This window comes from Colobus angolensis, unplaced genomic scaffold (assembly GCF_000951035.1).
Source record: "Colobus angolensis palliatus isolate OR3802 unplaced genomic scaffold, Cang.pa_1.0 Scaffold62, whole genome shotgun sequence".
NCBI lineage: Eukaryota > Metazoa > Chordata > Mammalia > Primates > Cercopithecidae > Colobus > Colobus angolensis.
This window is the reverse complement of record NW_012119821.1, coordinates 7,919,803-7,947,334: the sequence shown is the minus strand read 5'-3', so window position 1 is coordinate 7,947,334 and position 27,532 is coordinate 7,919,803. Positions and strand designations below refer to the sequence as shown.

General features: G+C 35.5%; 1 protein-coding gene across 2 annotated transcripts in view; it reads right to left on the bottom strand.

The window, feature by feature from the left end:
• Nucleotides 1-27,532, bottom strand: part of PRR16 (proline rich 16) — a 223,256-nt gene that overhangs the window by 72,407 nt on the left and 123,317 nt on the right. The window lies entirely within an intron of this gene.

Below are 27,532 nucleotides of genomic sequence, written 5' to 3'. Positions count from 1 at the left end.
CTGTGCAGAATGAATCAACATCCCAAATCTGTTTTAAAAACTCCACCCTAAACATTTGCTTATTCTTCCAGTAAGAATATACAAAACAGCCCACAGTATGAGGACAGAACTTGAATAGGTTTTTGAGGACTCATGATAGGTTTTACATTCAACTTGCCACATTACCTTGTTTCCTTTATGCTCAATGACATATATTTGTAAAACATGTCTCACGTGCAGGGTCACAGTTTGATTACAGAAAAAAAACATGTTTGTGTATTAAGCCATCAGATTTATCTGGAGATCAAACAAACACCCATAAACTACAAGCTGCAAATATTCACCAGTTGAATCTGTGTGTGTGCGGAAAGTGCTTTACTAAGGAAAGCTCTGTTCAAATGCTAATCGTTATCCAACTGACTACATTAAAAGTTCCTTCAGTCTGTCACAGATGGACATTTGGGTTGATTCCAAGTCTTTGCTATTGTGAATAGTGCCGCAATAAACATACGTGTGCATGTGTCTTTGTAGTAGAATAATTTATAATCCTTTGGGTATATACCCAGTAGTGGGATGGCTGGATTAAGAAAATGTGGCACATATACACCATGGAATACTATGCAGCCATAAAAAAGGATGAGTTTGCGTCCTTTGTAGGGACATGGATGCAGCTGGAAACCATCATTCTTAGCAAATTATCACAAGAAGAGAAAACCAAACACCGCATGTTCTCACTCATAGGTGGGAACTGAACAATGAGATCACTTGGACTCAGGAAGGGGAACATCACACACTGGGGCTTATCATGGGGAGGGGGGAGGGGGGAGGGATTGCATTGGGGAGTTATACCTGATATAAATGATGAATTGATGGGTGCTGACGAGTTCATGGGTGCAGCACACCAACATGGCACAAGTATACATATGTAACAAACCTGCACGTTATGCACATGTACCCTAGAACTTAAAGTATAAAAAAAAAAAAAAAAAATTCCTTCAGGGAATCGATAACCTCTTACTCATCTTTACTACACCATCTTCTGAGAATCAAAGGAAATTTGTTTATTGGCTGAACAGAATGAAAGCTCAGCTCTTAGGCTAAGCAGCAGAGGGCTACTGGATTCTCAGTCCGGATTTCTTAAATGAGCCATATATGCCTGGATATAAAAAACTGAAATGCAAGGTTCAGTCTCGTTTTCAGTGGCCATCACCTAAACAATGTGTTAGTGCCTTAAAGGAAAAGTATTTAAAAAGTATTAGAATATAAGTATGCTGTTGAAATTGCATAGAAGACCCAAGAAAAGCCTACAATATACATGCTTAAAACTGGATTGAATTATATAATAGATCACATATGTAAACCAATCATATGAATTAAATAAAATTCTAACAAGTTTTAATATGTTTTAGTTATTTCTTCTCAAATGGAAGCCTACATGTAAGTTATTTGATAATGTTTTTGTGGGGTTTAAGACATGAATCTTAGTAATAGGCTTAAGTAATTATTGAAAAAATACAAAGCATGACTTTCTATAACAAAATAATACATAGTAAGATTTTTAAAAATGTAAACAGAAAAAAAATAAATTATGAAGCTTTAAATTTTATTTCCACTGAAGTTATAAAAAAGCAATGATAAAAATATGATATAAAATCTAGTATTTCTTATTTATAAAATACCAATACTGGTTTGAATTATGTATTCTATGAATACTCAGAAAATCAGCAGTTAAATAACAAACACGACCTTTGTTTTAAAATTCATGCTTAATTGCTAGGTTTCCTTCACTTTCCTTAGACACTATAGCCATGTTCCATGTGTAAACTCATGGGCAAATATTTGCATTACAAGTTTTTTCAATTTCTGCTGAACTGCCAATTGTATGCTTTGCTCATAATCTTTAAAAAGTATACCTCATGCTTATTTGTCTTTGCCCAATAAGTGTTTTGAGTTACAGAAAATAGCACAGAGTGACTTCTTTATTAATCCATCACATTAGCAAAATAAAAATGTGAGTTCACAGGATTAAATACGATCATCCCATTTGAGTGTCCAGTCTCAAGGGAATACATGTATTAATACTCATATTAAGAACTTTAACGATTTGTGAAAGTAATATCATATACATATTTCACTAAGTAATGCAATAAAAAAGAATTACATTTATTAGCATTTTAGAATACAAACTAGTATATCTTCAAAAAGAATCAAATCAAATAATATATATGTGTATTAGTCTGTTTTCACACTGCTGGTAAAGACATAGCTGAGACTGGAAAGAAAAAGAGGTTTAATTGGACTTGCAGTTCTACATGGCAGGGGAGGCCTCAGAACTATGGCAGGACCCAAAAGACACTTCTTGCATGGTGGTGGCAAGAGAAAGCGAGGAAGAAGCAAAAGCAGAAGCCCCTGATAAACCCATCTGATATCGTAATACTTATTTACTATCAAGAGAATAGCATGGGAAAGACCGGCCCCCATGATTCAATTACCTTCCCCTGTCCCTCCCACAACATGGGGGAATTCTGGGAGATACAATTCAAGTTGAGATTTGGTGGGCAGAACACAACCAAACCGTGTCATTCCACCCCTGGCCCCTCCAAATCTCATGTCCTCACATTTCAAAACCAATCATGCCTTCCCAACAGTCCACCAAAGTCTTAACTCATTTCAGCATTAGCCCAAAAGTCCGCAGTCCCAAGTCTCATCTGAGACAAGGCAAGTCTCTTCTGCCTATGAGCCTGTAAAATCAAAAGCAAGCTATAAGCAATGTTTCTTCCTAGAAACAGTGGAGGTACAGGTATTGGATAAATATAGCTATTCCAAATGGGAGAGATTGGTCAAAACATAGGGGTTACAGGGCTGTGCAAGTTTGAAATCCAGTGGGGCAAATTTTAAAGCTCCAAAATGATCTCCTTTGACTCCAGATCTCACATCAAGGTCACGCTGATGCAAGAGGTGGGTTCCCATGGTCTCGGGCAGCTCCACCGCTGTGGCTGTGCAGGGTACAGCCTCCCTCTTGGCTGCTTTCACTGGCTGGTGTTGAGTGACTGTGGCTTTTCCAGGTGCACAGTACAAGCTGTCGGTGGAGCTACCATTCTGGCGTGTGGAGAATGGTGGCCCTTTTCTCACAGCTCCACTAGGCATTGCCCCAGTAGGGACTCTTATGTGGGGGGCTCCAACCCCACATTTTACTTCTGCACTGCCCTAGTAGAGGTTCTCCATGAGGGTCCGGCCCCTGCAGCAAACTTACCTGGGCATCCAGGCATTTCCATACATCTTCTGAAATCTAGGTGAAGGTTCCTAAACCCCAATTCTTGACTTCTGTGCACTTGCAGGCTCAACACCACATGGAAGCTGCCAAGGCTTGGGGGCATCCACTCTTTGAAGCCACAGTTTGAGCTCTTCATTGGCCCCTTTCAACCAAGGCTGGTGTGGCTTCAACACAGGGCACCAAGTCCCTAGGCTGCACATAGAATGGGGACCTGGGGCCCAGTCTACAAAACCACTTTTTCCACCTGGGCCTCTGGACCTATGATGGGAGGGGCTGCCTTGAAGGTCTTTGCCATAGCCTGGAGACGTATTCCCCATGGTCTTGGAGATTCACATTAGGCTTCTTGTTACATATGCAGATTTCTGCAGCTGGCTTGAATTTCTGCCCAGAAAATGTGATTTTCTTTTCTTTCACATAGTCAGGTTGCAAATTGTCCAAACTTTAATGCTCTGCTTCCCTTATAAAACTGAATGCTTTTAAGAGCACCCAAGTCACCACTTGAATGCTTTGCTTCTTAGAAATTTCTTCCACCAGATACCCTAAATCATGTCTCTCAAGGTCAAAGCTCCACAAACCTCTAGGGCAGGGGCAAAATGCCACCAGTCTTTCTGCTAAAACATAACAAGAGCCACCTTTGTTCCAGTTCTCAGCAAGTTTCTCACCTCCATCTGAGACCACCTCAGCCTGGATTTTATTGTCTATATCTTGGGCAAAGTCATTCAACAAGTCTCTAGGAAGTTCCAAACTTTCCCACATTTTCCTGTCTTCTTCTGAGTCCTCCAAACTGTTTCAACCTTTCTGCCTGTTACCTAGTTGCAAAGTCACTTCCACATTTTCAGGTTATCTTTTCAGTAATGCCCCACTCTACTGGTACCAATTTACTGTGGTAGTCTGTTTTTATGCTACTGATAAAGACATAGCCAACACCGGGAAGAAAAAGTGGTATAATTGGACTTATAGTTCCACATATGTGGGGACGCCTCAGAATCATGGTGGGAGGTGAACGGCACTTCTTACGTGGCAGTGGCAAGAGAAAATGAGGAAGAAGCAAAAGCAGAAATCCCTGATAAAGCTGTCAGATCTCATGAGACTTATTCACTATCATGAGAATAGCACGGGAAAGACTGGCCCCCATGATTCAATTACCTCCCCCAGGTCCCTCCCACAACACAGGGGAATTCTGGGACATGTAATTCAAGTTGAGATTTGGGTGGGCACATAACCAAACCATATCAGTATGTATTGAAACTAATATTAGCTTTAGGTTTTATTTAAATAGTTAAAATAAATATTTATTATTTCATAAATATACTTTATTAAATTAATATAGTTAATTTAAATTTAATATTATTAAATTAATATAATTATATTAATTTAAATATAATTTAAACTAAATTAAACTGGTTAAATTAATTAATTTAAATATAATTTAAATTAATATTGCCTGAAAACTAAAAACCCATGCTGTCACATTAGGCATTCAGGGTCTAAATAAAGAGTGCAGTTTTGATAGAGAATATTTTCAGGCAGTATTTAATTTTGGACCAGTTACTTCTGTAAAGCAAGTGAATTTATTCAACTGGTACTAGCAACCAGATAAACAGCAATGGAGGATACCTTCCTCCACCGCAAAGGGAATGAATTGCTTTTGTACCTGCTTTTTCAGGATAATGGTGTAGGTGCTAAATGGGCCCGTGAAGGGTGCCACACATATCTGGGATTAGACTGTGTCAGGACTGCCTGGAAATAAATGTCCTTATTTATGAAATGTAGGCAGAGCAGGAAGACAAGTCTCAAAACCAAAGAAACTAGCACTTCAGGAGGCACCTGAGAATTTGGAAAGCTAAGTGTGGTGCAAAAAGTAGTTCTGGGACCATGGGAACAGAACTGACACTGTGACTGCTTTCCTCGAGGTTTAGACTATTATTGTTCCAGAAACAGTCCAGAGAAATGGGAAAGCAAATGGAGTAACAATTTCCAGAGAGTAAAAATAACATGTTTATTTCTCTTTTCTGTCATTTCATTGCATGAGTAATGTAGGATATATACAAGTATCCCTCACACATATCAAATTCTGAAAATAACATGTTTTAAAAATGTATAAGTGTTTCAGATTTCACCTAAAGAAAGAAAAAAATAATTCAATGAGATATCCATTATTTTATTTTAATACTACTCAGAAGCTCTTCATTGTCGAAAATCTTAGATAATGGCTCTACATTTTGAGATCATTTCTGTTTCTATAATAATTTGGCAATGACCTCAAAACAATTTGAAAAGAAAAGCTAAGTAAACAACTCAATAAAGAATATTCCTTTAAAAAAAAATTTTTTTTAAAGTAGGTTAGAGATAACCGGGGCTCTAGGGAGAGAGAAGTGGGGAGTTCTCATTTATTGATTACAGAGTTTTGTCTGGCGTGATGAAAAAGGTTTGGAAATAGATAATCATCATGGTTGCACAGCATTGTAAATGTAAATGATGCCACTGAATGGTATTTAGATATATGAATAAAATGTCAAATTTTACTTATACATATCTAACCGCAGTTTTTAAAAATTAGTAATGCAATATACCAAAGCAATTGAATTGTACAAATAAGTGAATTGCAGGGTATGTGGAGTATATCTGAATATAGTTGTTGAAAAAAAAGAATATCTCTTCTTATGAAAGAAAATAAAATGTTTTTAGAAGATGTGATCGTTTTAGGATGAATAATCAGCTCTCTTTTGAATATGAAGAGTTTCAAGGATTATTTTTCTTAACAGAATACCAAGACTGTCGGGAGATACCCTCTTTGGGACACCCTTCTGATTCTGAAAGAAGTATAAAGGAAATGAAGACCCCAGTTTATATTCCAGAAATCCACCAGAAATAGGTTAATCCCAGCTTATTTTCGGTAGGTCAAAATACAAATAGAACCTGGATCACGGCAAGAAGAAAAAAAAGCAATGAGAGATGAAACATCATATAGGGGATTAACAAGATCTAGTGATTATTGCAATATACTTTTTAAAAGAAAAATAATTCTATAATTGAAAATAAGTTAGAAAAAAATCTAGCCTAATAAAAAAAAACCTATCATGAACAGATTTAAATCATTTACTTGGTATATTAAGTCACAAATAAGAACTCTAGTCTTTTTTTTCTAACTACTAGTTGAAAAATTTGGACTGTTAAGCAGTAAACAAGCAGTCATCTTGTGAACATGTCTATATTTTTGTTTTTGTTTTATTTATTTATTTATTTATTTATTTTTTGAGACAGAGTCTCGCTCTGCCGCCCAGGCTGGAGTGCAGTGGCCGGATCTCAGCTCACTGCAAGCTCCGCCTCCTGGGTTTACGCCATTCTTTTTGTATTAGTTGGATAGTTTTGTATTATTCACTTCTGCCCCTTACGCTGGAAACTAATGTAATCAATTAAATTCTGATAACAGTGCTGGTTTCAATATTCATACATAGGAAGAGCTCAGTGGCATCAATCTGGTCAGAGATCTAGTCCGATAAATCTGTTTGGCATAAGTAGCACACTGTTTTTACTTCAAGCCTAGGCTCATTTAAAAAGGCCAAGAGCAAAGAAAAAAAATGGATATTATTCAGGGAAGGCAAAATTTTACTCCATTCTTCTGCTACCAGAAACCTCTGGATTTCACTTCTTACAAACTTAGATTCAAAACTAAGCGCTGGGTATATTTTCAGGAAACATAAGGGAAGGGCTTCTATCAAAATATGCTCCCCTTTTCTTATGAACTTAAGATATTGACGCTCAAGAACATGCAGCCAAATTATTTCCATTGCCTGTATGCCTGTGACTCCAGCATGGTAACTCCTAGATTTGATACCTACTGGATGGATAAATTGGAGAAAGTCGTGATTCAAAGATATAAAAATGTACAACTCTATATATGAGGTTTGCTACTATTGATTTATTTCTGTATTTACAAGGGAGATAAAGAAGGGTGAGAATGTCTTAGAATGTGTCAGGTATATAAGATTCATCTTGTTTTATCAAAAATGAGTTTACCAGAATTGAAACACTCACACAAACACACGCATGGTTATCATCTCTAGGAAAACAAAAGCACCACCACCACAAAAAAAAACCCTAATTATAAGATCTTTTTCTAAGTTAGTAAAAATCCTTCTTAATATGCTTTGAGAAGTGGAGAAGCTCTGGTAGGAAACTGCTATCCTTGTGAAGCAGATGGTAGAAAAGACTTTGAAACCAAGATCAACCATGGAGATGGCTACAAGACTCTAATGGAGCACAGATCAAGTGTGCCTACTGCAGCATCCATATTCACAGCACAACTCTGGGAGCCAACTCCATCTGCACCTATGAATCTCTGTAAGTCTCAAACGAAATCTTCTTTATATGGTAAAATATCTTCAAAGAAACTATTTATCTCCAAAAGAGAAAAACATAAGAATAGTTTGTTTTAGTTTCTTCCATTTACAGCTGACAAGATAAAAATAATCATCATATTTCACATCGTGTCATTGAATGTGAAACAGAGTATATAAAAAGCAAACACTAAGATCTCTTCACTTTTCAGTAAAAGGTGAAAAGAGACAGTTTCTCTTTGAAAAAAAAAAAAAAACCTAAGATATATATTGTACATCTGCCTATGTGAACAATGTTGTTTTAAATTATGGGTACATTTTACTGTCTCAAATAATTTATTAAAACAAGCACATTGGGAACCACTATTTACAGGTTTCAACAAGGTAATTAAAACAAAAGAATTCACTAATACTTAAAATTTCTATATGCAAGAATCTAATAGAATAAAATGATCTTCTTTTCTAAATGGATCCAAAAAGCACTGCCCATGTTTTGGAAATTACTTGGATCTTTGCATTGTTAAACACCTAGAGCCAATAATACATAATGTTAGGTAAGGGAAACAGTATGGCATACCACAATTTTTTGTAAGATAGTATCTTGCTCTGTCTCCCAGGCTGGAGTACAGTGGTGATCATAACTCACTGTGGTCTTGAGTTTCCGGGCCCAAGCGATCCTCCCACCTCAGCCTGTTGAGTAGCTGGTATCACAAGCATATTCTACCATTCTTGACTAATGTCTTTTCTCATTTTTGTAAAGATGAGGTCTCACTATGTTGCCCAGGCTTGACTCTAACTCCTGGTCTCAAGGAATTCTCCCACCCTGGCCTCTCAACATGCTGGGATTATGTGATCAAGTGCAAGAACCACTGCACTCAGATGGTTTATCACGTTTTTTCCTAAGAGCATCAACTGATGACGAAAGTGACTTTAGGTGATTAATGAAAAACAAATCAGTAATTATGTATTTATTTTAATGTTATTTAGGAAAACATAACTAGTTTACCAAACCAGTAGCAGAAATTTTCATTTTCAAAGAAATATATTTAAATTAAAAAGTCAATATAAAGACGTATATAAAAATGCAGGTGATAAGTCAATGTGATTAAAAAATACATGTTTGAAATATAAATGACCAATGTGTGGGAAATTTCTTTTATATACGTCAAATAGTCAAAAAGCCATATAATTGGATACCTACTGCTCTGTCTCCTCAGCTCTGGGAGTCCTGAGGAGGCTCCATCACAGCCTCTGTTGCCCTGTTACCTGTAGGTACTGGGAGATGTGTAGAAAGGATGCTGGCACATCTTGGAAACCAGAAAATGGCATTACATCAAGACTTAACAACTTTGAAGTTTCTTTGAAATTCTACCCTTGCCAGCACACACGTGCCCATGGCTGTCCCACCATCATGCAGCGTGCACATGCCCCACTGCTGCACCAACACAAATGCACCCACAACTGCCCCACCACTATGCACTCACCTGCATCCCCCCTGCCTCTGTGGGTGTGCACTAGCCCGCAGGCCACTGACCACAACATACTCCTCTGTGGCCCTCCACTGCCTGGCTGGAGTGCTTTTGCTGGCAGCCCTATTGGAGTGTTGTTGCCAATGGACCGAGAATGTATGGCCCCTTACTAAGTGCAGCAGATGTTTGACCTCCAGGGACCAGAAAACAAAGCTACATGCCTGGTCCTAGCCTGACAGGGTAAGAGCATGCAGCCCAGGAGTGCTGAGCTGAGCCTTGGCCCTGAAAAGCATACAGAAATGAAGCCAATAAACTAAACCCAACTTATATAACTATCAAACCCTAAAGGGCATCAAAGAATATGAAAGCAAAAAGCCCCATCCAAAAAACTTCAAAGATTAAAGGTAGATCAGTCCACACAGAGGAGAAGGAGCCAGCATAAGGATTCTGACAACTCTAAAATCCAGAATATCCTCTAACCTCCATGTGACCACACTAGCTGTGCAGCAATGATTCTTAACCAGATGGAAATAGCTGACATGGCAACACAGAATTCACAATCTAGATGTCAGGAAGCTCAACAAGATACAGGACAAAGTTTAAACCCAATCAAAGGAAATCAGTAAAACAATTCAAGTGTTGAAAGACAACACAGACATTTTAAGAAAGAACCAAATTGAACTTGTGGAAATATAAATTTCACTATAGGAATTTAATAATGGATTTGAAGCATTAATAGACTAAGCTGAGGAAAGAATCCTATGAATCAACTCAAGTAGACAAAAAAAAAAAAATTCAAATGGATAAACCTCCAAGAAATACAGGATTATCTGAAGAGACCACACCTATAACTCATTGGGATTCCTGAAAGAGATGGAGAAACAGCCAGCAAATTGTCAATCATATTTGAGAATACTGTCCATAAAACCACAAAAATTTCCCTAACCTTGTTAGACAGGCTGACATGCAAATTCAGGAAATTCAGAGAATGCCTGTGAGATACTACACAAGACAACCATCCCCAATGCATATAGTCATCAGATTGTACAAAGTCAATGTTAACAACAACAAAAGTCTTAAAGGCAGCGACAGAGAAGGGACAGGTTATATATAAAAGGAACAGTGAATTTTTCAGGAGAAACCTTACTAGCTAGAAGAGATTGGGAGCCTGTATTCAGCATCCTTAACAAAAAGCATTCCAACACAGAATTTCATATCCCCCCAAACTAAGCTACAAAAGTGAAGGGGAAATAAAAATCAATTTCAGACAAGTAAATGCTAAGGTAATTGGTTATAACCAGATCTGCCTTACAAGAGGTCCTGAAGGGAGAGTTAAACACAGAAACTTCTGCCACAAAAACATATTTAAGTACATACCCCACTGACACTATCAAGCAACTATAAAATCAAGGCTACATAATAACCAACTTACAATATGATGACAGGTTCAAATCCTCATATACCAATATTGAACTTGAATGGAAATGGCCTGAAAACTCCACTCAAAAGGCATCGAGTGGCAGGTTGAATAAAGAAGCACGACTAACTGTATGCTGTCTTCAATAGACCCATATCATATGCAGTGATCCTATAGGCTGAAAATAAAGGGATAGAAAAAGATCTATGAAGAAAATGGAAAACAAAAAGGACAAGGGTTGCTTTTCCTATTTCAGACAAAAATGAACTACATCATCAATGTTCAAAAATGATAAGGAAGGATATTACATAATAATAAAGGGTTCAATTCAAAAAGAAGACTTACATATCCTAGAGATATATGTTCCAAACACGGGAGTACCTAGACTCATAAAACAAGTTCTTAGAGACCCGCAGATAATTAGATAACCACAAAATAACAGTGGGAGACTTCAAACTCCACTGACAGTGTTAGACAAATCATAGAAGTAAAAAATAAAAATAAAAATAAAATATTTGGGACCTAAACTCAACATTTGAACAAATGGACCTAACAGACATCGACAGAATACTACACCCAACAACAACAGCTTATACATTCTTCTCATCTTCACATGGCACATACTCCAAGCTTGACTATATACTCAGCCACAAAGCAATTCTCAACACATTCAAAAAAACCAAAATCATCCCAAGAACACTCTTAGACTACAGCACAATGAAAAAGAAATCAATAACAATAATATCTCTCAAAACAATATAATCACATTAAAATTAAACAACCTGCTCCTGAACTGCTTTTGTGAAAAAATGAAATTAATACAGAAATAAAAATTCTTTGAAGCTAATTAAAACAAAGATACAACATCCCAGAATCTCTGGTACACAGCTAAAGCAGTGTTATAAGGAAAGTATATTATACTAAATCCCTACATCAAGAAGGTGGAAAGTTATCAAGTTAAGAACCTAACATCACACCTAGAGTAACTAGAAAAACAAGAACAAACCAACCCCATATCAAGCAGAAGTAAAGAAATGACCAAAATCAGACCTGAAATGAATAAAATTGAGACAAGAAAATTCTCATAACAGATCAGTGAAACCAAATGTCTGTTCTTCAAAAGAATAAATGAGCCTGATAGACTGCTAGCTAAGATGATAAAGAGAGAAGATTCAAACACAATCAGAAATGGCAAAGGTGACATTAACACTAATCCCTCAGAAACACAAGAAGTCATCAGAGACTAATATGAACATCTCTATGCAGACAAACTAGAAAATCTAGAAGAAACGGATAACTTCCTATAAACATATAACCTTCCAAGATTAAAACAGGAAGAAACTCGTATCTTGAACAGACCAATTATGAGTTCCAAACTGCATGTGTAATACAAAACCTGCCAACCAGGAAATGCCCTGGACCAAACAAATTCACAGAAAATTCAACCAGACATGCAAGGAAGAGCTGGTACCAACTATACTGAAATTACTCCAAAAAATCAAGAAGAAACTGCTACCTAATTCATTCTATGAAGCCATTATCATTCTGATACCAAAACCTGATAGAGACACAACAAAAAAGAAAACTGCTTACATGGACATAAAGATGGAAACAGTAGACACTGAGACTACTTGCAGAGAGAGGGTAAGAATAGGATGTGGGCCAAAAAACTACCTATAGGGCACCATGCTCACTATCTGGGTGATGAAATAATTTGTACATCAAATCCCAGAAACACACAATTTTCACTTATAAAAAACCTCCACATTTACCCCCTGAACCTACAATAAAAGTTGAAAGAGAAATTATAAAATGAAATCAAATCACTGGGAAAAAAAGAACCATATCATCAGACATTAGTCTTAGCCCTGCTACTTCTTACACGCTGCTCTTAGCAAGTCTCATATTCTCTATTCAGTTTGCAAATTTCTGAACTATTAAAATAATCCCAATTATCATTATGAGTTGTTGGAGCAATAAATAAAGGACAAAACTAAAAACACCTTGAGAAAGTTTTTAAAATATGAGAAGGTGTACATATTGTATCAGTTCAAAGTCTTTGGGGTCAAACAAAGGAAGATAAGTCAAAGGGGCTTAAACAAAAAAGGGGAAATTCTAGTCAAATTGGCATAGTGAGTATATGTCTTAGTACATCCCACTCTCCTACAAACATAGTAGATGATATGATTGATAAAACATGAACAGAAAAACAATTAAACAAAAATGGGGCTGGGCTACAAAAGGAAGAACATATCCATGAAATAGAATCATAACAGAAAAGAGAATTGGTGAACCAGATTTAGTCATGAGTGTTATGCTTCAGAAGTGCACCTAGATGCACATAAAACTCTGGAACTTTTTATTCAGAAACTTAATGGGCTTAAAACTATACCGAGGATTTGAGTCATTCACAGGCAAAGGCTGAAGGAAATCTGTTGCAAACCTTGACATGAGTTTTATACGGTCCTGTGGGCATAGGGTTAGAGAACATCAGGAGCTCCTGTGAACCAGAAAGAGGAAATTGACCCATCTATCTAATATCTGAGTAACTGGTTGGACTATGTCAGCAATAACACATGGGGAAAGACTTGGTTCTAAACTGAAAGAGGCTGGGCTAGAGGCCAGGTCAAGGTAACCACTAACCACTAGATGGGGAAAGGTAAACAGTGAGTTAGAAAAACACAAGCAAAAATAAACTCAGAAAATGATAATACATGTTAAGAAACTGAATGCTAATCTAGGCAACAAAATCAGTAAGTGAAAGAAAAAGTCACTCCAAGTAAAGATGTTTTAGGATACTGTGACAAAAACTTGAAAATAAGCATATTGATATGTTTAAAGAGATCTAGGAATACAAACTTTCTCAGAGGAGAGGTCAATAAATTTTTAAACAAATGAGAGGTTAAGAAGTGCTAATGTTTTCTGTCTCCTTAAAGAAGGGGAATGAACCAGTGAGCAAACATAAACTTCAATGAAAGAGTTAATATTTCAGTAACTATATTCAAAATTTAAAGAAATCCATCACATAATAGAAATAGAAATTTCTCTTTAGGGAGAATGCAAAATTTATCAGTTTAGACTCAAATATTTTACATGGTTACATTTTTATGTATGACTTATGCAATGGTTTTGAATTTAAAGCTGGGGTGGGAAGGAAAGAATCAGCCCACATGGCTTCCAAATTACAAGAGGAAAAAGCACAGCATAGAAAATTTTATCTGTCAACCAGAAGGTAAGAGAGAAAGAAAAAAATCAGAAAAAAAGAAGCAAAGCAAGACAATAATAGGTAGAGTGCACAAAATACAATCATAGTAATGAGACTAAAGTATTACAACAACAGCAACTTTGAACAAAAGATCCCATGAAGTATATTCTCAGATTTTCCACAAAGCTATACTCTGATTTTAAAGGCAAACTTATAATATAAAGAAATTAAGAGATTAATTTTTAAAATGAACAAAAATTTCTAACAAAGTATGCTAACTTAACTACAGTAATACCAGATTAAATTGATTTTAAAGCCAAAAGCATTAATAAGAATAAAGAAGACTGCTGGGTATTGGATAAAAACAATGTGGCATATATATACCATGCAATACTACACAGCCATAAAAACATTGAAATCATGTCTTTTGCAGCAACATTGATGCTGCTGGATGTCATTATCCTAAGTCAGCTAATATAGAAATGGAAAACCAAATTCTGCATACATATTCACCCGTATAAATGGGAGTTAAATATTAAGTACACATGGAAATAAAAATGGGAATAACAGGCGCCAGAGACTACTAGAGGGGGCAGTGTTGGAGGGAGGCAGGGCTGAAAAACTACCTGTCGGGTTATATGCCCACTACCTGGTTGACAGGTTCAGTCATACCCTGAATCTCAGCATCACACAATATAGCTTTATAACAAACCCGCACATTACCCCCGATTCAAAAATAAAAGTTGAAAAAGAAAAAAAAGTACACAGTCACAACTGCTTGCATAAGAAAAAGACAGGAGGGAGCCTTACCAAAACATTTTCAATAGCTACAAGATAGAATATCTTGGGGATAATTCTTTTTAATTAATTAGTTTTTTTAAACTGACAAAAATTGCCTACATTTATGCTGTATAAAAAAGAGGATTGCTACATAAATGTAAAAGAAACAATTAACAAGAAATGTATAAAAAATCTGACACGTATGCCCTCAATCCAGATATATAGAAAGGCAGAAATTGACAGAATATGAAAAAAATTATCACAAGGTAATCTATAGATAAACTAACAAAAAAGTATTTTTTAATGATGAAGTAGATCTTCAAGGACAATATTATGAAACTTCATCAGGATGGTCCTGCATATTTGTATCCATAATCCATATTCATGACTGGGAGACCTGCATATTATAGCAACAGCTATTCCCCCCAAATTATTCTACATATCCAAAGAGATTTCACTAAAATTCTAAAGGAATATTTTACAAAAATTGACAAGTTGATCTTACATTTCAAATGAAAAGGCAAAGGGAGAAAAATATTCAAGAACATTTAAAAGATTTAGAAGGAGGAGATGGAGGAAGAGAAGTAGAAAGATAACTGAGCCTTACAGATTTGGAAGAATCACGCTCCTAAATATCCAGACATTACAGTTATAGAAATTGAGGAAATATAATATTGTTACACAGTCTATGATCATGTTACTCAGAACAAGCAAGAGAACAGAATTCTTGAAATACACTGATAGGGACCTGATATAATAAATCTGTAAGGGGAAAGACTACATGTTGTTTGAGAATATGCTATAAATACAGGATGTTAGAATATCTTTATTCCTACTTCTATTATATCCCAAAATAAATCTGTATTAATTAAACACTTAAATGTCAAAGTCAGAATTTTAATATTTTAGGAATTATAGAGAAACATTAATACATAAAAAATTATTAAAAACGAAAGAGAAAACTTTCAAATTTTAGAAAAAACACAGGAAAATACAGTTTTATAACCTTGGAATACAAACGGACTTCTTAACAAGACTCACAAAGTTCAAAGCAAAAAGCATAGCAATGGTGAAAATTTTTACTACAAATTGTAAGATATAATATTAACAATATTAAAAACAACCAATAGAATGGAAGATATTTTTAAAGCATACACCTTATAAAGTACTAGTACTCAAATACAATAAATAAAGTCTTCTATAAATCAATGTAAAAAGAGAGATGATCCAGTAAAAATATAAATTATGTAAGCAAAAAAATTATCAAATGGCAAATGAACACTTGTAATCAAGAAATAAACATTCATTAAATTAAAAATGTAAAACCCTTAATAATAAAAATTTAAAAACCATGATTGTGACTCAACAGGTGAGTATATAAATTGTTTTATATGTATAAAAGGTAATGCCCTTCATATTCTATAATGAAATACTTCCTGGAAATAAAAATGCATAAACTATAACCAGAAGTTCTAGAAAGAAGACTGTTGCATAATTTGTTTTCACAAATACATATGACACAAACCAGACAGAATTTAAAAATTATGCATATTATATCTGGACTTATACATACACAGAAAATAAATATAGAAAAAATGCATTACAATAATAAATATCAAATTCAGGATTTGGTTAACATGCAGGGACAGAGAAAGGGAAAAAGAAGAGAAGAGTTGAATTGGGGGCTTACACAAATGATGTAAGTTGTATTTGTGATACTTTGGTGTAAAAATGTTTAAAATCAAATACAAAAAAAATTTGCTTTAAGTTGGGCAATTGATATAGAGTTATTGATTATCTCATCCTGTGCAATTTTCATATAGTTGACATATTTCATTATGTTAAAAATAATGAAGAGAAAAGCGATTCCTAAAACAAAGAATAAAAACAAAAGTAATTAAATGGCCCAAAATAAATGAAGTTTCAATGGTAAGGGAAACTCCAGGAAGAGTTTGGTCCTCAGGTTTTTCAATACAATCAGGTTCCGGTTTTGCGGAAATTGGTCATCTCTTCCTTCAGATGTTTTAACTTCACCCTGGGGGCAGAGTCTATCCTATTTTACCACTGTATCCAGATGAAGTTTAGGTACCTTATGTAGGAAAAGAAAAAGACTTTCCCATAAGCTTCAGCAGGTTCCTTCTCATATCCCATGAGTCCAAATCAAGATTTCATAACTAAATTGATCACAATGGCCAATGGACTTAAAAAAAAAAAGACAAGAGATAAAAAAAAGAACATCTGGAATGAGACAGATAAATGGATGGATGAAGAGAGAGAGAAATAAAATTGTAAGTCATAAAAAGGCTGTTCTATTTCCCATCTTTAATGTTGATAAGAACATTCTGCAAGTTTCACAGTCACTGCTCATCTTTTGATTTGCTATGAAAACCTCAAACTGAAAATGTGCTTACAAAATACTACATTTTGGCAGGAAATATATTAGGTAATTTTTAATGATAGGAATACTAAAGGTATATTCAAGTTGTAAAGCTAAATTTTTCTAAATAAGACTATTGTCAAGATAAAGCAATATTAGAGATACACAAATCTGCAAAGCATTTATATGAAAAATATGTGTACTAAATGGGCAAAAGGAGAATCATAAGAACATCACATATTCTATTAAGACTCTGAGAACAAAGCGATTGAGTCACTGAATTTTTTTAACTTTCATTTTAGGTTCACAGGTGTGTGTGCAGGTTTGTTAACACAGTCAAAGTTGTGTTATGGAGTGTGGTGTACAGACAATTTTGTTATTCAGGTACTAAGCATATTAAAAATAGTTATTTTTCCTAATCTTCTCCCTCATAGAGAAATTGTCACGCTACTTTCGACAATGGTTGAACTAATTTACACTCCCACTAGTAGTGTACAAGCATCTCCTTTTCTCCACAACCACACTAACATCTGTTTTCTGTTTTTTTTTTTTTTTGACTTTTTGATAATAGCCCTTCTGACTAATGTGAGATAGTATGTCATTGTGGATTTGATTTGCTTTTCTCTAATGATCAGTAACGTTGAGCTTTCCTTCATATGGTTGTTGACTGCATATATGTCTTCTATATGTCTATATATTGTCTATTCATGTTTGCCCACTTTTTAATGAGATTGTTTGATTTTGCTTCTAAATTTCTTTAAGTTCCTTATAGATTTTGGATATTATAATCTTTCTTCCACTTTATAGGTTATCTGTTTACTCCATTGATAGTTTCTTTTGCTGTGCACAAGCTCTTTAGTTTAATTAGATTCCATTTGTCAATTTTTGCTTTTGTTGCAATTGCTTTTGGCATCTTTGCCCTTCGTCATGATGCCTATGCTAGTTCCTATGTTCAGAATTACATTTCCTGGGTTATCTTCCACGGATTTTTACTGTTTTAGGTTATATATTTGAGTCTTTAATTCATTTTGGGTTGATTTTTGCATATGGTGTAAGGAATGGGTCCAGTTTCAATTTTCTGCATATGGCTAGCCAGTCATCCCAATGCCATTTATTGAATAGGGAGTCCTTTCCCCATTGCTTGCTTTTGTCAGTTTTGTCAAAGATCAATGGTTGTAGGTATGCAGCATTATTTCTGGGCTCTCTATTCTGTTCCATTGGTCTACCTGTCTGTGTTTGTACAAGTACCATGCTGCTTTGGCTACTGTAGCCTTGTAGTATAGTTTGAAATCAGGTAGCATGATGCCTCCAGCTTTGTTCTTTTTGCTTAGGATTGCCTTGAATATTTGGGCTCTTGTTCTGTTCTTTATGAATTTTAAAATAGTTTTTTTCTAATACTGTGAAGAATTTCTTCGGTAGTTTTATAGGAATAGCATTGAATCTGTAAATTGCTTTGGACAATATGACCATTTGAGTAATATCTGTACTTCCTATCCATGAACATCAGATATTTTTCCATTTGTTTATATCATCTCTGATTTCTTTTCAGCAGTGTTTCATTGTAGAGATTTTTCGCCACCTTGATTAGCTGTATTCCTAGGTATTTTATTATTTTTTGTGGCTGTTGTGAATGGGATTGTGTTCCTGATTTAGCTCTTGGCTTGGATGTTGTTGCTGTATAGGAATGCTACTGACTTTGGATGTTGATCTTGTATTCTGAAACTTTGTTGAAGTTGTTTATCAGCTCAAGGCACCTTTGAGCAGAGAGGATGGAGTTTTCTAGATATAGAATAATTTCATCTGCAAAGAGGGATAGTTTGACTTCCTCTCTTCCTATTAGGTTGACTTTTATTTCTTTCTTTTGCCTGATTGCTGTTGCCAGGACTTCCAATACTATTTTTAATAGGAATGCTGAGTGAGGGCATCCTTGTCTTGTGCCTGTTTTCAAGGTGAATGCTTCTAGCTTTTGCCCAGTCAGTATGATTTTAGCTGTGGGTTTGTCATAAATGGCTCTTATTATTTTGAAGTACATTCCTTCTGTGCCTCATTTTTGAGGGTTTTCAACGTGAAAACATGTTGTATTTTATCAAAAGCTTTTTCTACGTCTATTGAGATAATAATGCGATTTCTCTCTTTAATTTTCTTTATGTGATGAATCACATTTATTGATTTGCATATGCTGAACCAAACTTGCATTCTAGAGATAAAGCCTACTTTATTGTGGTAGATTAGCTTTTTGATGTGCTATTAGATTCCGTTTGTTGGCATTTTCTTGTGGATTTTTGCATCTATGTTCATCAAGAATATTGCCCTGAAGTTTTCTTTCTTTCGTTGTGTCTCTACCAGGTTTTGGTATCAGGATGATGCTGGCCTCATAGAATGAATTGGAGAGAAGTACTTCCACCTGAATTTTTTGGAATAGTTTCAGTAGGAATGGTATCAGCTTTTTTTTGTACATCTGATAGAATTCAGGTATGAATCCAACTAGTTCTGGGCCTTTTTTTTTCTTGGTAGGATATTTATTACTGATTCAATTTTGGAGCTCATTATTGATCTGTTCAGGAAATCAATTTCTTCCTGGTTCAGCTTGGGAGGGTGTTAGGTGTCTAGGAATTTATCCACTTCTCCTAGATTTTCTAATTTGTGTGCATAGAGGTGTTCCTGTTAGTCTCTAGTGATTATTTGTATTTCTTTGGGGTCAGCAGTAATGTCCCTTTTGTCATTTATAATTGTGCTTATTTAGATTTTCTTTCTTTTCTTCAAGTTAGTAGTCTATCTTACTAATTTTTTCAAAAAATCTAATCTATATTTGTTGATCTTTTGTACAGTTTTTCCTATCTCAATCTCCTTCAGTTCAACTCTTATTTTCATTACTTCGTGTCTTCTGCTAGCTTTGGAGTTTGTTTACTCTTGCTTCTCTAGTTCTTATAGCTGTGATGTTAAATTGTTAACTTGAGCTCTTTCTAACTTTTGGATGTGGGCATTTAGTGCTATAAATTTCCCTCTTAACACGGCCTTAGCTGTGACCCAGAGATTCTGGTATGGGTAACAAAGTTATTTCTAAGTTAGTTATTAAAAGATAAATTGTGAATGAAGTAAATTATATCTTAGTTTTTTGTAATTTATTAAAGAAAGTAGCTTCAATTATCTCATGCTTCTCAAAAAAAAGAGTAACATATTTTTAGAAGTTAGTAACTTAACATTGACATTTTGGAATATTACACAGGGGATAATAAAATGTTAGTAATATAACAAAATCCTTCTACATGCCCTATACATTAACAACCATTATTATGAAATCTAAAGTCATTTGTTATCTAAGATATGGAGACAAAAATCTTCCATTTAAACAATAAGTTATGGTCTTCACAGGGATGGGTTATGTGCACACGGGCAACAAAGACAAAGGAGAGACGAATAATGTGTAAAGCAGTTGTATTTGAGATTGCTTTGGAAATAAACCACCACAAAAGATTATGGTTCTGTCATTCACCAAAAGCCTATATTCTTAAATTCATAATATAAAACATTCTTACTTACTATGAATTCACTTCAGATGAATTTAATACATCATTTGAAGCACTATCAAATCAAAACAAAAACAAATTATGTTGCCCAGAATATACCATTTTACAAGCTAGTTGTATTTACCATGAATTCAGTCAAGAACACTAGGCACCCACTTGCAGAATACGGCTCCTACTACTACAAGAGTTATTCTGCATTTTATTCTTCAGATTTACAAGTATATTTTTCATGTTAGTAATTCGAGTATTTTAATCTGAAATTTATGTTAGGAAGAGAGTCTTTTGGAAGCAGCATGCAGCCTTCAAACAAGTTAAGTTTGTTACCAAAATTTTTGGAAGGGTAGTATGACATCTTTATCATTATGTATGGCAAAACTATAACACAGTATAATGCCTTAGTTACGCTACTTTGTCTTTTCAGACATTCTGATGATGAAAGTGATAGATGTCCAAAATACTACATAAAGATTCAAGCTGTTGTACTGCATAATAAGCAAAGACTATAACAGCAATCCTGGGCTTTTTATCTTATATATATCAAATGGGAACATAAGCTACTCTTACAAAACTGTTTCAGCATGTCTCTTCAAGAAGATACCATTGTAAAATTTCTATCTTTACTTGGTACTTTTGAAGATTCAAGATAAGAACTCCTCAGCCCTTCTGTGCATTTTCATTTACAACATGATTAATCTCTGAGTTTACTATTTTAAAACTATCCTTACCATGACATTATTCTTACCATGATATTACACATCAATTGCTATAATGCTGAAAACTGAAATCAACCAAGGCGACTTACATGTCCAACACAGGCTATGAGGTTGGTTCTGAGATCACAGAAAGTAATTATACAAATAATTCAGAGACAATAAAATAAATTAACATAATATTTGTTTCTACTTAAAACCACAAAAGCAGTTATTGCTTTTATATTAAAATACCTTTATAAAAATTTATATAGCCTTTAATATAACGATTGTGACAAATGAAGAAAGGGATATATGGAATATACATATATATCCTCTTAGAATTCTCTGAAAATCGAGGAATTGCTATAAAAGGATATATACAGAACACTTATTTATTTATTTATTTATTTATTTATATTTTTTTTGAGATGGAGTCTCACGCTGTCACCCAAGCTGGAGTGCAATCACACAATCTCAGCTCACCGCAACCTCCACCTCCTGGGTTCAAAGGATTTGCCAGCCTCAGCCTCCCGAGTAGCTGGGATTACAGGCACCCACCACCATGCCCGGCTAATATTTTGTATTTTTAGTAGAGATGGAGTTTCACTATGTTGGCTAGGCTGGTCTCGAACTCCTGACCTCGTGATCTGCCCACCTTGGCCTCGCAAAGTGCTGGGATTACAGGCGAGAGCCACCACACCTGGCCTACAGTACAATTATTTAATTTGAATTAGAATAGTTTGGAGTAGAAATACCATTCGATAAAATCTAAAGAATAAAAAATCAAAGAAACTTTGTTTATTGTGCACTACTCTATACCAGAGCTGTGATGAACAATTATGAGTAACAGATATACATACTCATTTTATTCTTATTTACAATAACAGCTAATCCTCACTGAATGCATATCATGAGACAGGAGCTTGACTTTGTAGTCAAGGTCTCATTCTACATTCACTAATACCATTTTAAAATTTTGCTTCTCTATTTTATAATTGTAGAGGCTGGAACTTGGAAAGGTCACACATCAAGAAGCAGCCACCTAGTGATATGAACCAGGATTTGTCTAACTTCGAAGTCTCCCAATAACTTCTGCAAGTGTAAATCTTAGCTTCTAACAACTCTAGATAAATTCGCTACAATTCAAAAATCTCAAGCTTTTTAAAGAAAGTCAAATTCTCTAAAACTTCAACCTTCAACATTCAATCAGGATTTATAGAATGAGTATCAAATACTACCAATCACAACAGAATAAGTATAAAGTAAAATATTTCTTAAGAAATTCCTACTGACAAAATACTGTGGAGAACACAAAAATGTGGCCAACTTCCCCCAAGTTTGCTCACTATTTCTTAGTGAGATAAATCAAGTGCAAAAATAACTTGAGGACACAGAAAGACTGAATGGGTTCAGCCAGACAGGCAAAAATTATGATGGGCATTGAGAAGAAAGAGATGAATTAAAAGGGAGGATCAAGAATCTGAGCTGAATCCTGAAGGATCAAATTAGGGAGAGGTTGGGGATGAGGCCTTGTTAAGCTAATAGAGCAATTTTACCTTATTGTTACTTAGGTTTGGTTTATAATCTGTTGAGAGTAAAACTACTCTTACAGCTAAATGTTTTCTGAAAGTCATGTCTTATAAATGAAACAAAAAACTTAGCTCTTTAGTTCCTGATAAGTAGATCAGCTAAATCAGGGAAGAATCATAGAAATCTTTTGAGTAGGGAAAGAAAGCTATTTATCACCATACACTTACGGGAAAACTACTCTCAGTTCTGAGAAATCTTCTTGGCAAGCAAATTCCAAACCCAGTTTCTCTTTAGCTTGTGGCCTTTGATCAGTTGGTTAAAGGATTACTGCCTGATACGGTTTGGCTCTGCGTCCCCACTCAGATTTCATCTCGAATTGTATTCCTATAATTCCCACGTGTTGTGGGAGGGACCTGGTGGGAGATAATTAATTTGAATCATGAGGGCGGTTTCTGCCATACTGTTCTCATGGTAAGTCTCATGAGATCTGATGGTTTTGTCAGGGATTTATGCTTTCACATCTTCTTCATTTTCTCTTGCCACCACCATGTAAGAAGGTGTATTTCATCTCCTGCCGTGATTCTGAGGCCTCCCCAGCCATTTGGAACTGTAAGTTCAATTAAACCTCTTTTATCTTCCCAGTCTCAGTATGTCTTTATCGGCAGTGTGAAAACAGACTAATACACCACCCTACATCGATAGCCTCATACTAAGCCTGTGTGGGAAGTGGTGATAGAGTTTGTACTAAGTTGGACATTCCTATACCTTGAGAATTTGTGAGTATTATCCTAGGATTGAGCTATGTTATAGCAAATGTTAATAGATTCTAGCAATTGGAAAGTAGATAGAGGATATTTTATTTAAAGAGAGTGGCATCTGCAGAGGCATGAAAGTTGCAGTCAATAAGAAACATTCAGAAATTAGGCATGTTTCAGCTTAATTGGAGTATGCATGTTTTATTTTTTCTTTTTATTTTTTGAGACGGAGTCTTGCTCTGTCGCCCAGGCTGGATTGCAGTGGCGCGATCCTGGCTCGCTGCAAGCTCCTCCTCCCAGGTTCATGCCATTCTCCTGCCTCAGCCTCCCCAGTATCTGGGACTATAGGCACCTGGAACAATGCTCGGCTAACTTTTTATATTTTTAGTAGAGACGGGGTTTCACCGTGTTAGCCAGGACGGTCTCGATCTCCTGACCTCGTGATCCACCTGCCTCAGCCTCCCACAGTGCTGGGATTACAGGCGTGAGCCACCGTGCCCAGCCTGGAGTATGCATATTTTAAAAAAGAACATACTTTCTAGAAAATGCCATTACATTAGATAGTAAAAAACCTTGAAAATCAGGTTAATGAGCTTAATTTTTATTACTTATTAGGATAAAAAGCTTACTCATTTAATCCTTATCATCTCTACTTTATAGATTTTAAAATTGAAGCACAGACAGATTAAGTAATTTAAAGTCACATTGCTAGAAAATGGTAGAGGCAAGATTCTAATCCAGGAAGTTTACTAGGACTTTTCTCCCTAGAGATTAATGGTAGAACTGGGTTTTAGTATAAAAAAATCTATTGCTTAGATAGAGAGAAAACCTACTTGAGATTTAGAGAAATTAAAGATTTGTCTGTCCTATTATTTTAAAAAAGAAATTAGGAACACAGAAAAGGAAGTTTTATTCCAGGTTAAGAGCATGTTGTCAGAATTTGTGCTCTGCATCCACTGATGAATTACTTAAGGTCACAATAAAAAGCTGAAACCAAGGCATACCTTGGAGGTATTGTGAATTTGGTTCCAGAGCCATACTATGGTTTTTTTTTTTGTTTCCCACTGCATATAAAAGTTATCTTTACACTGTAGTCTATATGTATGTAATAGCATTATGTCTAAAAAATGTGCATATCTTAATTAAAAATACTTTATTGCTAAAAAATGTTAATGGTCATCTGAGCCTTCAGCAAGCTGAAATCTTTCTACTGGTGGAAGCTCTTGCCTTCATAGCAACAGCTGATGAATAATCAGGGTGGTGGTGGCTTAAGGTTGGGATGGCTGTGGCAATGTCTTAAAATAAGACAGCACTAAAGTTTGCCACATGAATGGACTCTTCCTTTCACAAAAGATTTATCTGTAGCATGAGAGGCTGTTTGGTAGCATTTTACACACAGTAGAATTTCTTTCAAAATTGGAGTCAATCCTTTCAAACCCTGCCATTGCTTTAACAACTAAGTTTATGCAATATTCCAAATCTGTTGTTATTTCATCAATGTTCACAGCATTTTTTACCAGGAGTAGATATAATCTCAAGAAACCACTTTATTTGCTCATCTATAAAAAGAAATCTCTCATTCATTAAAATTTTAGCAATTCAGTTATATCTTCAGGCACTACTTCTAGTTCTCTTGCTATTTACACATAGGCAGTTACTTCCTCCACTGAAGTCTTTAACCTCTCAAAGTCATCCAGGAGGGTTGGAATCAACTTCTTCCAAACTCCAGTTAATGTCAACATTTTGAACCCTTCCTATGAATCACAAATGTTCTTAATTGCGTCTATAATGGTGACTCTTCTCCAGAATGTTTTAAATTTACTTTTCCCATATCCATCAGAATTACTATGTATGGCAGCAATAGCCTTATGAAATATTATCCTTAAATGATAAGACCTGAAAGTCAAAATTACTCTTTGATCTATGAGCTGCAGAATGGCTGTTGTGATAACAGGCATGAAAACAACATTAATTTATGTACTTCTTCATCAGAGTTCTTAGCTGACCAGGTGCATTGCCAATGAGCAGTAATATTTTAAAATAAATATTTTTTTCTGAGCAGTAGGTCTCAACAGCAGTCTTAATATATTCAGTTTATCATGCTGTAAACAGATGTGCTTTCATCTAGGCTTTGTTGTTCCATTTCTAGAGCAAGGGCAAAGTAGGTTTAGCATCATTCTTAAGGGCACCAGGATTTTCAGAATGACAGATAAGTACTAGCTTCAACTTAAAGTCATCAGGTGCATTAGCCCCTAAAAACAGTGTCAGAATGTCCTTTGAAACGCTGAATCCAGGCACTGACTTCTCTCCAGCTAGGAAAGTCCTAGGTGGCATCTTCTTTCAATAGAAAGCTATTTCATCTTCATTGAAAATCTGTTATTTAGTGTAGCCACCTTAATCAATTATCTTAGATCTTCTGGATAACTTGCTACAGCTTCTCCATCATCATCTGCTGCTTTACATTGCACTTTTATGTTATAGAAATGGTTTATTTCCTTATCCCCATGAAAGAACCATTGCTAGCTCCAGATTTTTCTTCTACATCTTACTCACCTTTTAGCCTTTATGAAGTTTCTCAGCCTTCACAGAATTGAAGAAACTTAGGGATTTGCTCTGGATCAGGTTTTGGCTTAAGGGAATGTTTCGTCTTCTATCCAGACCACTAAAACTTTCTAATCAGCAATAAGGCTGTTTTGTTTATCATTTGTGTGTTCACCAGAGAAGTACTTTTAATTTTCTTAAAGAACATTTCCTCTGAATTCACAGCTTGGCTGTTTGGTGCAAGAGGCCTAGCTTTTGGCCTATCTTGGCTTTCAATGTGCCTTCCTCACTAAGTTTAATCATTTCCAGCTCTTCACTGAAAGGAGAGATGTGGGACTCTTCCTTTCACTTGAATGCTTAGAGGTCATTACAGAGTTATTAACTGATCAAATTTCAATGTTGTTGTGTCTTAGGGAATAGAGAGGACCAAGGAGAGGAAGAGAGGGAAACGGCCAATGAGTGTAGTAATCAGAACATACACAACATTTCTCAATTAGTTGGAAGTCTTATACAGGCATTTTTGTGGCACCCCCAAATAATTACAATAGAAGACCACTGATCACAGATCACTATAACAGATGTAATAATAATGATAAATTTTTGAAAACTTGTAGAATTACCAAAATTTGACACAGAAATACAAAGCACACACTGTTAGAAAAAAAGTGCTGACAAATTTGCTAGACACAGGGTTGCCACAAATTTTCAATTGGTGAAAAACACAGTAACTGAAGCCCAAAAAGTGAACCATAATAAAATGAAGTATGCCTGTATTACTTTAGAAGATAATTTACTATTACAGTTGAAATTAAGATAAAATTATGCTTTCCTTCCTCTAAGTAGTTTGGTAAATTAGGTCTCTCTTTTTTTAAGACCTATCACCTAGTCAATTTTTTTTTACAGTTGTTGCACATATTGCATTTAATGATTAAGATGCTGTCGTGTTCATCAATCGAAAAAACTTTTCTTTTTTTTTTTGAGTTGGAGTCTCGCTCTGTTGCTGGGCGGGAGTGCAGTGGCGCAATCTTGGTTCACTGCAACCTGTGCCTCCCTGATTCAAGTGATTCTCCTGCCTCAACCTCCTGAGTAGCTGAGACTATGGGCACCCACCACCACGCCCAGTTAGTTTTTGTATTTTTAGTACAGACAGGGTTTCACCATGTTGGCTAGGATGGTCTCGATCTCTTGACCTCGTGATGCACCCCCCGCCCCCCGGCCTCCCAAAGTGCTGGGATTTCAGGCATGAGCCACCGCGCCCAGCCCAAAAATACATTTTTGTATTTTATTTCTCTATGTAGTGAATAAACTTCAAGATAACAGGGATCCTGGAAATGTAGGTAATATGCTTACATGTACCTGAAACACATAGGTTCAGCTTGAAATGCTAACTTGAAGTGTTGAATAATACAGCTGAAGTTCTTCATGGAATGTAAATATTATGGGAGACAAACAAAAATTAAGTTGCATTATTTAGGGGAGATTGCAAAGGAGTGGGGTGGTGTGAAGAAGGAGCTCTTTTTTTTTTTTTTTTTTAGACGGAGTCTCATCCAGTAGCCAAAGACTCTCATGGCCCCCAACTCACTTACTCCCTGATTCCGCAGGATTATTCCAACTGGCAGGTTCCTAAGCATTTCTTTTTTTTTTTT